General features: G+C 42.5%; 1 non-coding gene across 1 annotated transcript; it reads left to right on the plus strand.

Annotated features, from left to right (window-relative positions):
- Positions 1-12,775: 12,775 nt before the first annotated feature.
- LOC121279440 lies at positions 12,776-12,885 on the plus strand. The gene has a single exon (XR_005943391.1). It is a non-coding gene; the product is annotated as a U6 spliceosomal RNA (small nuclear RNA).
- The last annotated feature ends 841 nt before the right edge of the window (positions 12,886-13,726 follow it).

Consider the following 13,726-nt stretch of genomic DNA (forward strand, 5'->3'; position numbering starts at 1 on the left):
GTACAGGCAGAAAATATGGATAAAGAGTTAGCCCTGGCCTCTCAGAGCTATATTTCCTTTCTCACAAAACATGCAAGCACTTTGAACTGCTGCAGAATGAAGCCGTGATCATTGCTTCCTGGGTAATGTGCATCATATTTTTATAATGATCAGTTTAACTCTTTCTGTTCATATAGGTCATGGGATTACCATGAGGAACCTGATATGTTATGCTTGATACCTTGTGCACAAGGGATTCTCCTGGCAATTGTGAAAATCCTGCACTATGTCTAGCTAATGTCACCTTTCCATAGGTCTCCTGCCCTAACTTTGTCTGGAGAATGACATATACCATTCTGAAGTTACTGACAGATCATCTGCAAGATCTTATGGCCAAAATGTGTAGCACTTGCTTAATATATTTGTGCACTGAAGACTGCCTGATTTAACAGAAATGTTCTGAAGCATTTTGAAAGTGTTTATTAGTATGAAAGCTTTATGCTATGGTAAACTTCCCTTCCAAAGGAATAACCATCCATGTTACTGATGTTGTCTGCAGGTTATTATGGAGTAGAGAAGGCAGCAAAGATAACAACAATTTGCATTTAGCATCAATAAATATCCCAACACACTTCACAGAAGCATAGTCATACAAAAGTGCACGTCAAACCAAAGTAGGAGATATTTATAAGATGTTCGCAAAAAATCTGTTCAATAAGGTGTGTTTTAAAGAGGATCTTAAACAAACAGGGAGATGTAGCAAGTAGAAGAGGTTTAAGGAGAGAATTATAGAGCAAATGGCTAAGACAACTGACAGCACAGCTGCCAACAGTGGGGCAATGGTTTCTGGGGTATTTCTTTCTCGTCTAAATCCTGCAGCAGTAAGGAACCTTTAAGTGAATTCTTCTCCTCAGCATTCTGATGTTATTTAAATGATTGGAGCAACTGGGAACAATAAAGTAAAGCATGGGGTGAAAATTGAAAAATATGCTGACTCTGTCACAAAATCAACACCGAGAGATATGTGCAGCACTGTAAATGCAAAAACACAAACACTGAGAGCAGCAATTCAAAATCCTTTGAAGGAGCCAGCTTGAACTGGCCTGGTGCTGGGCTTTTGCTTACCTTTTGTAGTGAAGCGGATCCTTCACTAATGAAAGTTATAAAATTTAATGCCTAACTTTAGTCCTTCCTTTGATCTGCATATTGTCTGTGCCTACGAAGACAAAGGAGGGAAGCTGCTCATATTGCTCCCGAATGCTTCCCACAATGGTTGATTTGAAAACACATAAGAGTGACTTAGTGAAGACTCTTTGACTTTCTTTCTGCCTAATTGTGGGTTACATGGGCCAGAATTTTCCAACCCACACCACCACCCCACCCCCCCACCCCCCTACGGCAGCTTTCCCCGTGGCGGGGCCGGCGAGCCATTGAAATCTCTGTTCACATCGGGGGGACCGGAAGATCCCACTGGCATGAGGGGCTGGAAAATTCCGGCCATGGTCTGACTTGATGCTTTGTTACAACAACGTCTGGGTTCAACTTACCTTCCTGCTATTTTCTTGGCCACTGAAAGGCAATGAGAGTGAAACCCACATCTTTTTCCTAGGCTGTACCTCTTACAGTTTGAGAGCAGTTTTAATTCCATATTTTAGTTAATAATATACTATTTTGAAATGGAGACACATCACATCAATGAGAGGGGAGTGCTTCTAGATTTTGGGAAACATTACTTCTCAAGAACCTTCTATAGGTTCCCTCACCCAAGCATCTATGGTTCTTATTGAACCACAAAAATATACCACTGTATTCCTACAGGCTTTTCCTGATTCTGGAGCTGCAAGTGAGCAATGGCATATGAAAGCCCACTGTCATTAAATGGTCAAATTTGTGATCATCGATCATTCTGACCGGTTGGGGAGGCTTACACACAAGGATAAACATTTGTGACCTTCGAATGAACTTTACACACACATATAGTGAATTGAAAAAATGTGAATATAAATGTTTCATTTTATTTAACATTTAACTAAAGTGGAGCTTGAATTACAGATACGATCACTAACTACACGTGATTGACTTTTATTTAAATAAAAAACGAATTTTCATGCATTGAAAATGGATTGGCATTTAATATTTATGAAAATGAAGTTCCCAATTGTTTCCAGTGAGAAAATGATGTATTGAAATGATGAAGTATTGAAATAATGAAGTATTATCAAGCTTCACTGTTTCAATAAAATGCTCTGAGCTTGAGCATAGAAGGATGGCAGAAAAATATTGTTCAGAATAATATCGGTTTCAAGAGAATACTTTACAAAAGAAAGTGCTCAATAATTAGCTATTCATTCTACCATCCTCATTCTTTTGGAAGCACTCATGCAAACAGTAATGGATTATTTTTCTAAAGGAAATCCCATGGAGTTCAGTACATGGCATATTATTCTCTAATCCCTTTTTAACACTGAGTATGTGCACTGAATTCAGAGTTTTTAAGGCTCTATTTCTCACCCTTGGCCCTGTTTGTCAAATATTAGACAGCAGACCTTCACACTATTCAGCTGTATCCTCCACACAAATGTGTGAGACTGCACTTGAACCCACACTGATGAGATCAAGTTTCAATCCAGTTTCAATAAGACAACAGAAATGCTCAGAACCACCTAAACATGCACTGGTCAGTCAAAATCAAAAAATGATGTGGAGACAGCAACCTCCAATAGCTCTTCATAAACAAAGCTTCACAAAGTAACACTCAAGACTGTCAGGAGATACTACTTCAAGAGAAATTCAGTTAAAGCTGAACCAAACTGTTCCAATTTGACTGCTTAATTTAATCCCTAGCAGAATTTCAAGCATGCTGCTGAATAACAGGGATTATGATATATAGCAGAACTGATACAGTATCAGAACAGGTAAGGTTTTCTCTTTCAGGTAACATTCGTCAAAAAAGCAGGACCAATTTTAAATTGTTCCATCTACAAAGAACAGCAATGGCCTGAAAATGGAGTTAGGTCACTTATCACTCCTATTAATTTCAATTTCAATTTCAATTCAAAGGTTTATTTATTTAAGTATCAATTTCCATCACAGCTAAGGGCCAAATTAAGGTCAAATTAAGGCAAGCTTTAAAATCGATCTTTCCAAGCAAATTAAAAAAATACAAAGGGCGGAATTTTCCCAGAATTGCACTAAGTGCGGTAGTGGGGTGGGCGGTGTATGGAGTCCCACCCGCCAACGAAAATGAGGGGTTTACACATGCCATATCTTCCCGAGTCCACCTTATTATTTATTCATTCCCAGGAAACACAGTTTCCATGGCGGACGGGCTATAAGCTTGCTATACAATAAGACTGACACCTACATCCCATTATAGATCTGCTTGGTTATATATATCCAACAATTTTGACGGTGTTGTGATTTTGGATTATGAAATCACTCAACTTCAAATTTGGAAGGGCAAGTTGTTTTGAGCAAAGTAGATGTCAACAATCTGTCAATAATTTTAGGGTTAAGACTTCCCTACTGACCAGTTGTGAAGTTGTTCAAGAGCAGCTGGAATGTGGGATTCAGTGTGGACACTAAACTTATCGATGACTGTCAGTTGTCAACATATTTAAAGCAGTGAATGCCAGTGTCAACTTTGCTGCAGCCAGCTCGGCTCAGCATTAATGCTGCTGTGATTGCCGCTATCTTGGGTAGAATCCTGCTAAGGGTGATAAGTTTCAGGTGGGAGGTTACTTGTAATGTGCAGATTAGAATTCCATTCATGCATTGAATCCTGATTGCAATTATATGGCAGAAATGGGTGGAGCAGACACAATATTTTTTATTTATTCTTTCATGGGATTTGGGGGTCACTGGCAAGACCAGCATTTATTGCCCATTCCTAATTTACCTTGAACTGAGTGGCTTGCTACACCATTTCAGAGGGTAGTTAAGAGTCAACTGCATTGCTGTGTGTCTGGAGGCACATGTAGGCCAGACCAGGCAAGGATGGCAGATTTGCTTACCTAAAGGACATTAGTGAACCAGATGGGTTTTTAATACAATCAATGATAGCTTCGTGGTTGCCATTACTGAGACTAGCTTTATATTTCAGATTTATTAATTGAATTCAAATTCCACCAGCTGCAATAGTGGGATTTGAACTCATGTCCCCAGAGCATTAGCCTGGGCCTCTGGACCTGGACCACTACATAATCATCTCCCCAATGGGGACTGAGCAGTCTAGACAGCGGTGTTAGAGGGATTGCAGGAAACTGCTCATAAAACAATGCAGGAAACTTCTGATTTTTTTTTTATTGAGGCCAGGAGGAATGGGAGAGCTCCGACTAAGCCCACAAAAAGACTCCAGGCTGCTGCCGAACTATCCAAGTCGCCACCCCAGAACTGCCTCGCCCTCCCAGGACGGAACTGACTGCACCTAGAGTTGGCAAGAGCAACCCACCTTAACGACAGCCCTTTCTTTGACTGTAATTGTGCATGTTCACAAAATCAGTCAATCTTGTAATGGGAGGATAGTGGGTTCTAGGAGGATGAGGTCAAATAGGTTGAATGTAATGACTCAATGGGGCAAACAGGTTTCAACAAGAAACAACTAAAATTTATTACAGAGAGCTTTTCAGGTGCTACATGCTCAATCAGGACTCTTGTCAGGGAGCCCCACCCACCCGGATTGCCCACACTTAGGGGGTCAATATTCAGAACCTCCACAGAACATCACATGATCCCTGATAGACAGCAGGAGGGGCTGTATCCTCAGTTACCATATTTCCTCTGCCTTTAGTTTTTTTTACAATTTCTATTTACAGGGAACATTTGAATGTCCAACAACATATACAAATAGGCAACTTCAGGCGATTAAAAATCAAGTCTCTGAGGTGCTCTCCTTATACAGCTAAAGTGGTATAGTTCTACCACTTGAGGTACCTCAACAGGATCAACAGAATCTGGAACTGCAGCATGAGACACATGATCAGAAAGTGGTAGTTCCAGGGTTTGGGAACTCCACAGAGTCATCAGGTATGTCTATTCTAGGTTAACCGGTCACTTCAGGAATTGATAGCTCGATGTCAATCACAAGCAGAATAGTTTGTTGTTGGAATTTCCCTCTAGCATGAATATGGTGTATGTGCTTATGGACAATTCTAACTTCCGCTTGTACTTAGATAATGGACTAGTCTCTGAGACAATGGCTCCAGGAACCCAGTAAGTTCCACTTCCGAAATTTCGCATGAATAGTCTCACCTACACTGAATGTGCGAGCTTTGCTGTGTAAGTCGTGGTTAAATTTTTGATGACTCAGATTCTGCTCTACCTTCCTCTCTAAATTTGGAAACACCAGGCTTAACTGTGTATGTAAGTGATATTTCATCAATAGTTCAGACAGTGTTGAACCAGTGGCCGAATATGGTGTTGTACGACAACTGACAAGAAAGTGGGAAAGTCAAGATTCTAGAATACCTTCTGATAACCTTTCATACTGGACTTGAAAGTTTGTAGAGCTCTCTCAGCTAAACCATTCAATGAGGGATGGTCTTTATATGGCAGATTCCAGTCAGATCCATGTGCTGGTAAAGGCTGTACCATTATCAGAAACAACAATTTCAGGTAGGCCATGTATGCTGAAACCGTGACGCAGCTTCTCGATAGTTGTGCTTGGTGTTGGACATTTGACTTCATTTGCATCCATCCATTTTGAATCAATGAAAACATGGTTCGTAAGAATGGTCCTACATAATTGATATGCAGTCTAACCCAGGGTCAACCAGGCCACTTCTATGGATGCAGGGGAGTTGAAGTAGGCAACTTCTGTTGCTGACAGCGGAGACAGTGCTTGACCATGCTTTCAATGCCACTGTCTATGCCTGTCACCGGACATAGCTTTGCGCAAGCATTTTCATCTTTGATATGCCTGGATGCGCACTGTAAACATCTGTCAAGAGTGTCATAGGGTCATCATAGAGTCATAGATGTCTACAGCACAGAAAAAGGCCCTTCGGCCCATTGAGTCTGCACTGGTCAAACAAGTACCTAACTATTTTAATCCCATTTTCCAGCACTAGGCCCATAACCTCGTATGCCATGGCGTTGCAAGTGCACATCCAAATACTTCTTAAATGTTATGAGGGTTTCTGCCTCTACCACCCTTTCAGGCAGTGAGTTCCAGATTCCCATCACGCTCTGGGTGAAAAAATTCTTCCTCACATCCCCTCTGAACCTCCTGCCCCTTACCTTAAATCAATGCCCCCTGGTTATTGATCCCTCCACCAAGAGAAAAAGCTCCTTCCTGTCTACCCTATCTACGCCCCTCATAATTTTGTACACCTCAAACATGTCCCCTCTCAATCTCCTCTGCTCCAGAGAAAATAACCCCAGTCTATCCAATCTCTCCTTATAACTAAAACTCGCTAGCCCAGGCAATATCCTGGTAAATCTCCTCTGCACTCTCTCTAGTGTAATCATATCCTTCCGATAATGCAGGTTCCAGAATGGCATGCAATACTCTAGCTGTGGCCAAACCAGCATTTTAGACAGTTCCAGCATAACCTCCCAGCTCTTATATTCTATGCTTGGCTAATAAAGGCAAGTATCCCATATGCCTTCTTAACTACCTTATCTACCTGTCCTGCTACCTTAAGGGACCGGTAGACATGCACACCAAGGTCCCTCTGATCCTCGGTACTTCCCAGGGTCCTACCATTCATCGTGTATTCCCGTGCCTTGTTTGTCCTGCCCAAGTGCATCACCTCACACTTTTCTAGATTAAATTCCATTTGCCATTGATCAGCCCACCTGACCAGCCCATCTATATCATCCTTTAATCTAAGGCTATCCTCCTCCAATTTTCATGTCATCCATGAACTTATTGATCAAACCTCCTACATTTAAGCCTAAATCATTTATATGTACCACAAACAGCAAGGGACCCAACACTAATCCCTGTGGAACCCCACTGGACACAGGCATCCAGTCATAAAAACATCCCTCGACCATCACCCTCTGCTTCCTGCCACTCAACCAATTCTGGATCCAATTTGCCAAATTGTCTTGGATCCCATGGCCTCTTACCTTCATTATCAGTCTCCCATGTGGGACCTTATCAAAAGCCTTGCTGAAGTCCAAGTAGACTACGTCAAATGCATTGCCCTCATCTACACACCTGGTCACCTCTTCGAAAAATTCAATCAAATTGGTCAGACATGACCTCCCCTTAACAAAACCATGCTGACTGTCCTTGATTAATTCCTGCCTCTCTAAATTTAGATTAATTCTGTCCCTCAGAATTGCTTCCAATAGTTTCCCCACCACTGAGGTTAGACTGTAGTTCCCTGGTTTATCCCTTCCTCCCTTCTTGAATAATGGTACCACATTGGCTGTCCTCCAGTCCTCTGGCACCTCTCCTGTGGCCAAAGAGGTATTGAAAATTATTGCCAGCGCCCCTGCTATCTCTTTCCTTGCCTCATTTAACAGCCTGGGATACATTTCATCGGGGCCTGGAGATTTATCCATTTTTAAGCCTGCCAGACGATTTAAAACCTCCTCCCTTTCTAAGCTAATTTCTTTAATTATATCACAGTCCTTCTGCCTGTTTTCTCACCTGTGAACACCGACACAAAGTATTCATTTAGAAGCCAACCTACGTCTTCCATCTCCACACACAAATTACCACTATGGACCTTAATGGGCCCTACCCTTTCCCTAGTTATCCTCTTACTCTTCATAAAATTGTAAAATAACTTTGGATTTTCCTTCATTTTATCTGCCAATGTATTTTCATGCCCCCTTTTTGTTCTCCTAATTCCCTTTTTAAGTTCCCCCCTACACATTCTATACTCCTCTATGGCTTCCGCTGTTTTGAGCCCTCGGTATCTGCCATAAGCCTCCCTTTTTTTCTTTATCCAATCCTGTATATCCCTCGACATCCAGGGTTCCTTAGATTTGTTGGTCCCACCCATTGTCTTTACTGGAATATGTAGGCCCTGTACTCTCCCTATTCCCTTCTTGAAGGAGTCCCGCTGCCCTGATGCAGATTTACCTAAAAGTAGCTGTTTCCATTCCACTCTGACCAAACCATATCTGATCTTATTAAAATCGGCCTTCCCCTAATTTAGGACTCTGATTTCTGGCCCACCCTAGTCCTTTTCCATAACAACCTTGAATCTAACGGAGTTATGATCACTATGTGCAAAATGCTCCCCCACTGATACCTCTACCACTTGTCCGGCTTCATTCCCTAAAATTAAGTACAAGACCGCCCCCTCTCTTGTAGGACCTTCTGTGTACTGGCTTAAAAAGCTCTCCTGGATGCATTTTAAGAATTCCACTCCCTCTAAACCTATCACACTATAGCTAACCCAGTTAATGTTGGGGAAGTTGAAATCCCCCACTATGATGCCCCTATTATTTTTACACTTCTCTTAAATTTGCCTACATATTTGCTCTTTTATTTCTCTCTGACCAATTAGGGCCTATAGTACACTCCTAGCAATGTGATTACTTCTTTTTTGTTTGTCAGTTCTACCCATATAGTTTCATTTGAGGAGGCTTCTAAGATGTCATCCCTCCCCACTGCTGTAATTGATTCCTTGATCAATATTGCGATACCCCCTCCTCTTTTACCTCCTTCCCTGTCTCGCCTGAAGACCCTATATCCTGGAATAATGAGCTGCCAATCCTACCCCTCTCTCCACCATGTCTCTGCAACAGCAATGACATCATACTTCTATGTGCTAATTTGTGCCCTCAACTCATCTGCCTTATTCGTCAGACTCCTTACATTAAAATAAATACCATCCAACCTTTCCAAATTCCCTTGTGCCTTAACTGGCCTATAATTTCTATGCCTTCCAGACTCACTTGCTCTCTCTTCTAATTTTGGCTGTGCATCTGCCCCTGCTAAACCTCCTGTCAGGATCCCATCCCCCTGCCAAGTTAGTTTAAACCCTCCCCAACAGCACTAGAAAACCTCCCCACAAGGATGTTGATCCTGTTTAGGTTCAGAGGCAACACTTGAGGTGTACCCTTGTACAGGTCCCACTGCCCCCAGATATGGTCCCAATGTCCCAGAAATCTAAAGACCTCCCACCTGCACCATCTCTCCAGCCACACATTCATCTGGACTAACCTCCTATTTCTATACTCACGAGCGCATGGCACCGGAAGTAAGCCAGAGATCACAACCTTTGAGGTCTTGTTTATTAATCTGCTTCCTAGCTCCCTAAGTTCTATTAGCAGAACCTCATCCCTCTTTCTACCTATGTCGTTGGTACCAATATGTACCACGATCTCTGTCTGCTTGCCCTCCCCCTTTAGAATGCCCTGCAGCCGTTCAGTGACATCCTTTACCCTAGCACCAGGGAGGCAACATACCATCCTGGAGTCACATCTACAGCCACAGAAATGCCTGTCCGTTCTCCTTACTATCGAGTCTCTTAGAACTATTGCCCTTCCCCTCTTTTTCCTCCCCCCCGTGCAGCTGAGCCACTCACAGTGCCATGAGCTTGGCTGCACTCCCCAGAGGAACCGTCACTCTGACCATTTTCCAACACACAAAAATGGTTCTCGAGCGAGATGTACCCTGGGGATTTCCTGACTACCTGCCTGACACCTTTCTTCTGACTGATGGTCACCCATTCCCTCTCTGTCTACACTTCCATAAACTGTGGGGTGACCATGTCTAAAAGCGTGCTATCTACGAAACTCTCAATCTTGCAGATGCACTTCAACTGCCGCTCAAGCTCCGAAACTCGGAGCTCAAGTAGCTACAGCTGGTGGTACTTCCTGCACATGTGGTCGGTCAGAGCACAAGGAGTGTCTAAGACTTCCCACATTTTGCAGGTGGTACATAACATGGGACTGAGCTGCTTTGCCATACTTCTAACTGAAAATAAACCCCTTACTTTAAGTTAAACACAGTAAAAAAAAACATAAAATTATTTATGTACTTTAAATTAAAAATAGAACTCTTATCTTTCCTTCATTTAATCTAATTTTAAACTGGAGAAAACCTGGAGGAAAACATTTACCCACTACTCACCAATCAGCTCTCATCTTTGTGCTGACATCACTTTTTGGAGCTTCCCCGCACTCATGCTAGTTCTGATCTCTGCACCACTCTCTTGCACTGCCTTGTGATGTCACTCTTGTTATTTTCAACAAGAACTAACTGCAGGACACTCTTCCCAGACTGCTTCACCATGACACTGACTGCAGGACACTCTTCCCAGTGTGGTTCTCTACCTTGTGATGGGATGACAGCTCTTAATCCCCATAACAAAATTCCATCTTGACAATTTAACTCTGTGGCTTGGAATGGTCTCAAATCTTCAGATACAGAGGAATTTGATCATCCTTGCAAAACAAAGTCTCTGACTTCCAACAATATTGGATCTCTGTTCATCTAATTTCTCATTTGCTTCACACATGCAGGTGAAGAATCCAAGAAATTCAGTAATAGCGCTACTTCTTGTAACAATAATATCTGATAACGGGAGACGATGGTGTGTGTCTGCATTTGCAATGTATAAGCCAGGGCAGTAAATAAAAGTATACCAATACGCAGATAATGTCAGAGCCCAACGTTGTGTTCTTGCTGATGTTATTGGTGGAATGGCCTTATCCTCATTGAATAAAGCCATTACTGGTTTATGGTCCAACACAATGATGAAGTGTCATCCATATCGGTATAGTGGAATTTTTTCACCCTGAATATCACTGATAAATCTTTCTTTCTAGCTGGGAATAACCCTTCCCAGCTTTGGAGAGGGTTCTCAAGACATTGGGCCTTTCTGATCCATTTCCCATTCTATGTGATAACTCAGCTCCTACACAATAAGGAGAGGCATCAAATTTAATTTCAACTCTTTTGATGGGTCATAGTGTACCAATAAACACAACAAATGCAACAGTTTTTTTTTTACTTTCACAAGGGCTTCTCCCTGTTGTGAATTTAGCAACCAACTGTAATACTTTTTTAACAACAATTGTAACGGTGCCAACACAGTTGATAAGTTAGGTAAGAAGCAGCAATAGTAGTTGATCATACACAGGGAGGACTTGAGTTCGGTTACATTGGATAGTGAGGATGCATCTTCTATTGCTCGAACTTTCTCTTCTACCAGATGCAAACCCATGGTGTCCATCCTGTGACATGGGTAAGTGACTTCTGGTACATGAAATGTGCATTTTCCCTTCTTTAACTGTACGCTGGCTCCCATGAGCCTTCTTAGCACCTCTTCCAGGTTGGCCAAGTGTTTGGTCTTGGTTGAACCTGTGATTAGAACATCATCTAGGTATACTACCACTCAAGGAAGTACTTGCAAAAGACTCCATTGTTCTCTGGAAGATAGCGCGTGCAGATGAGACTTTAGTGTACTGATAAAGACCCTTGTGTGTGTTAACAGTCACGTATTCTCTCAATGTGCTATCCAGTTCAAATTGTTGATAGGCATGTCTCATTTCCAATTTTGTATAGGACTTGCCTCCAGCCAGCTTTGCATAAAAGTCATCTATCCTTGGAATGTGGAACTTGTCTAGTTTTGCTGCCTTATTCAGTCAATTTATCGCCCCCACAAATGCGTATGGTTTAGTCAGGCTTAACCACTGGAACTATGGGTGCTACCAATTCCAAGAATTGGACAGGTTGGATGATGCCTAGCCTTTCTAACTGGCACAGTTCTGCATCCACCTTCTATTTTAACATATAAGGCCCAGGTCTGGCCTTAAAGAAACGTGGTATCACCTGAAGATCCACATATATCTTGGCCTGTGTGCTTTTTAACTTCCCTAATTCATTCTGAAAACCATGTTGTATTTCCTTAGAAGTTCAGGAACTCCTGTTTTCAGGTGAAAAATCTCAGACCAATCGAGCTTGATCTTCTGTAACCAGTCTCAGCCTAAAAGACAGGGTCCTTCTCCTTTCATTATTATCACAGGTAGCCAGGCTGTTTGTTGCTTATTCGACACTGGCACTGTGGCGATGCCCTTTACCTGAATAGATTCTCCTGTGTATGTTCTTAATTTCGCCGTTGTCTGCTCCAGGTTTATTGGCCACCTACCTTCAGTAAGGTATTTGAAAGTGTGCTGTCCCACCACTGTAGTTGAGGCACCCATAACCACCTCCATTATTAGTGGCTTCTCATTAACTTGGATTGTGACAGTGATAGGTTCAGTTTACACAGCGGTTACATTATACAGGGAATAAATGTCAGTGTCGGCGGCTTCAGGTTCTGCTGCATTTTTTAACTCAGTCATGTTGTTTTGCTGTTTTGCAGGCTGCTTCAACTTTACCTGGCATTGCCTTACCACGTGATCTTTCTCATGGTAGTAATCATATTCTGCCTCCTTGAATTTACAGCTGAGTGCTCCACGGTCACCTCCACATCTATAACAACATTATCTTGAAGTCGCTTTTACTCGGCTTTCTCATGTTTCTCACAGCGGGCACTGCATCTCGCTTCGATGCTGTGGCTCTGGTTTTCGCACCACGGTCAGTGGTAGATTCCTGCCCCACATGAAGAATGCGCCATGTTCTACGTGTTGCAAAGCCTGCGAGTGTCTCACAGCACTTTCCATGGTGAGGGAGGTTTCTAGGGCACACTTAAAACCGATGTCAACCTCGGCGAGTAAACAGCACTAATTGGTCCCGCAGCATATAATTTAATGTGTCCCTGAAGTTGCAGTGTTCTGTCAACTGCTTGAGGTGCGCTACATAGTTTGCGATGGACTCTCCCGGGGCCCTAAATCTGGAATTAATTTAAAACACTATTATTACGAATGGCTTCAGCTGGAAGTGCGTTTACACTCGGCAGCACATATACTAAAATTGGAACGATACAGAGAAGATTAGCATGGCCCCCGCGCAAGGATAACACGCAAATTCGTGAAGCGTTAGCTTGGCCTAAATAGCCAAGTGGTTATGGTACTGGGTTTGTAACCCCAAGATCAAGAGTTCAAATCTCACAATGGGAAACAATGTAACTTCATCTGAATAGGAACAGATGGAAATGTTTGTACTTGAAAGAGTTACACAAGGTCCACTAATTCATTATAGGACTTAGAATTGGGCGCGGCCAGGACTGTCAGTTTGTGAATGAGATTGTGCACCTTACTGCCACATACACTCAAAAGGATGGCTTTCTGCTTTTCCTCTGTGTTAATCTCATTCGCTACGAAATAAAATCTGAGGCTTGTCTTCCATAGTCGCATCATAAGGATTGATTTTGCCGAAGAGTTACATGACTGGTGAGTAGCATGTTATTTCTTAAGATTCAATGTACTTATGGTAACAGGATGGGGTGCAGAGTTGGAGCTATTTTACCCTCATCGCCAAATGTAATGACTCGACGGAGCAGGCAGTTTTCAACAAGAAACAGCTAAACTTTATTACAGAGAGCTTTTCAGTGCTACACGCTTGATCAGGACTCTCGTCAAGAAGCCCCACCCCCAGGATTGCCCACGCTTAGGGCTTACTGATCGGAGCCCCCACAGAACATCTCATGAACCCTAATAGACAGCAGGAGGAGCTACACCCTCAGTTACCACAGTAAACCTAAATGTTGTTTGTGCTCTTGCGATGTGAAAGGTAAAACCTCCAGTCATTGTTTTGCATTTGTAATTCTGTATTGTATATTTGAATAAATATTTAAGGAGGAACAGTTCCATCAAAGGACCTCAGGCAGACATGTCGGAAGGGATTTTAAGCCCTAGCTATCTTGTAGAAGTTGGGTAGGTGCTCTGAGTT

The sequence above is a fragment of the Carcharodon carcharias genome, chromosome 6, assembly GCF_017639515.1.
Source record: "Carcharodon carcharias isolate sCarCar2 chromosome 6, sCarCar2.pri, whole genome shotgun sequence".
Lineage (NCBI taxonomy): Eukaryota > Metazoa > Chordata > Chondrichthyes > Lamniformes > Lamnidae > Carcharodon > Carcharodon carcharias.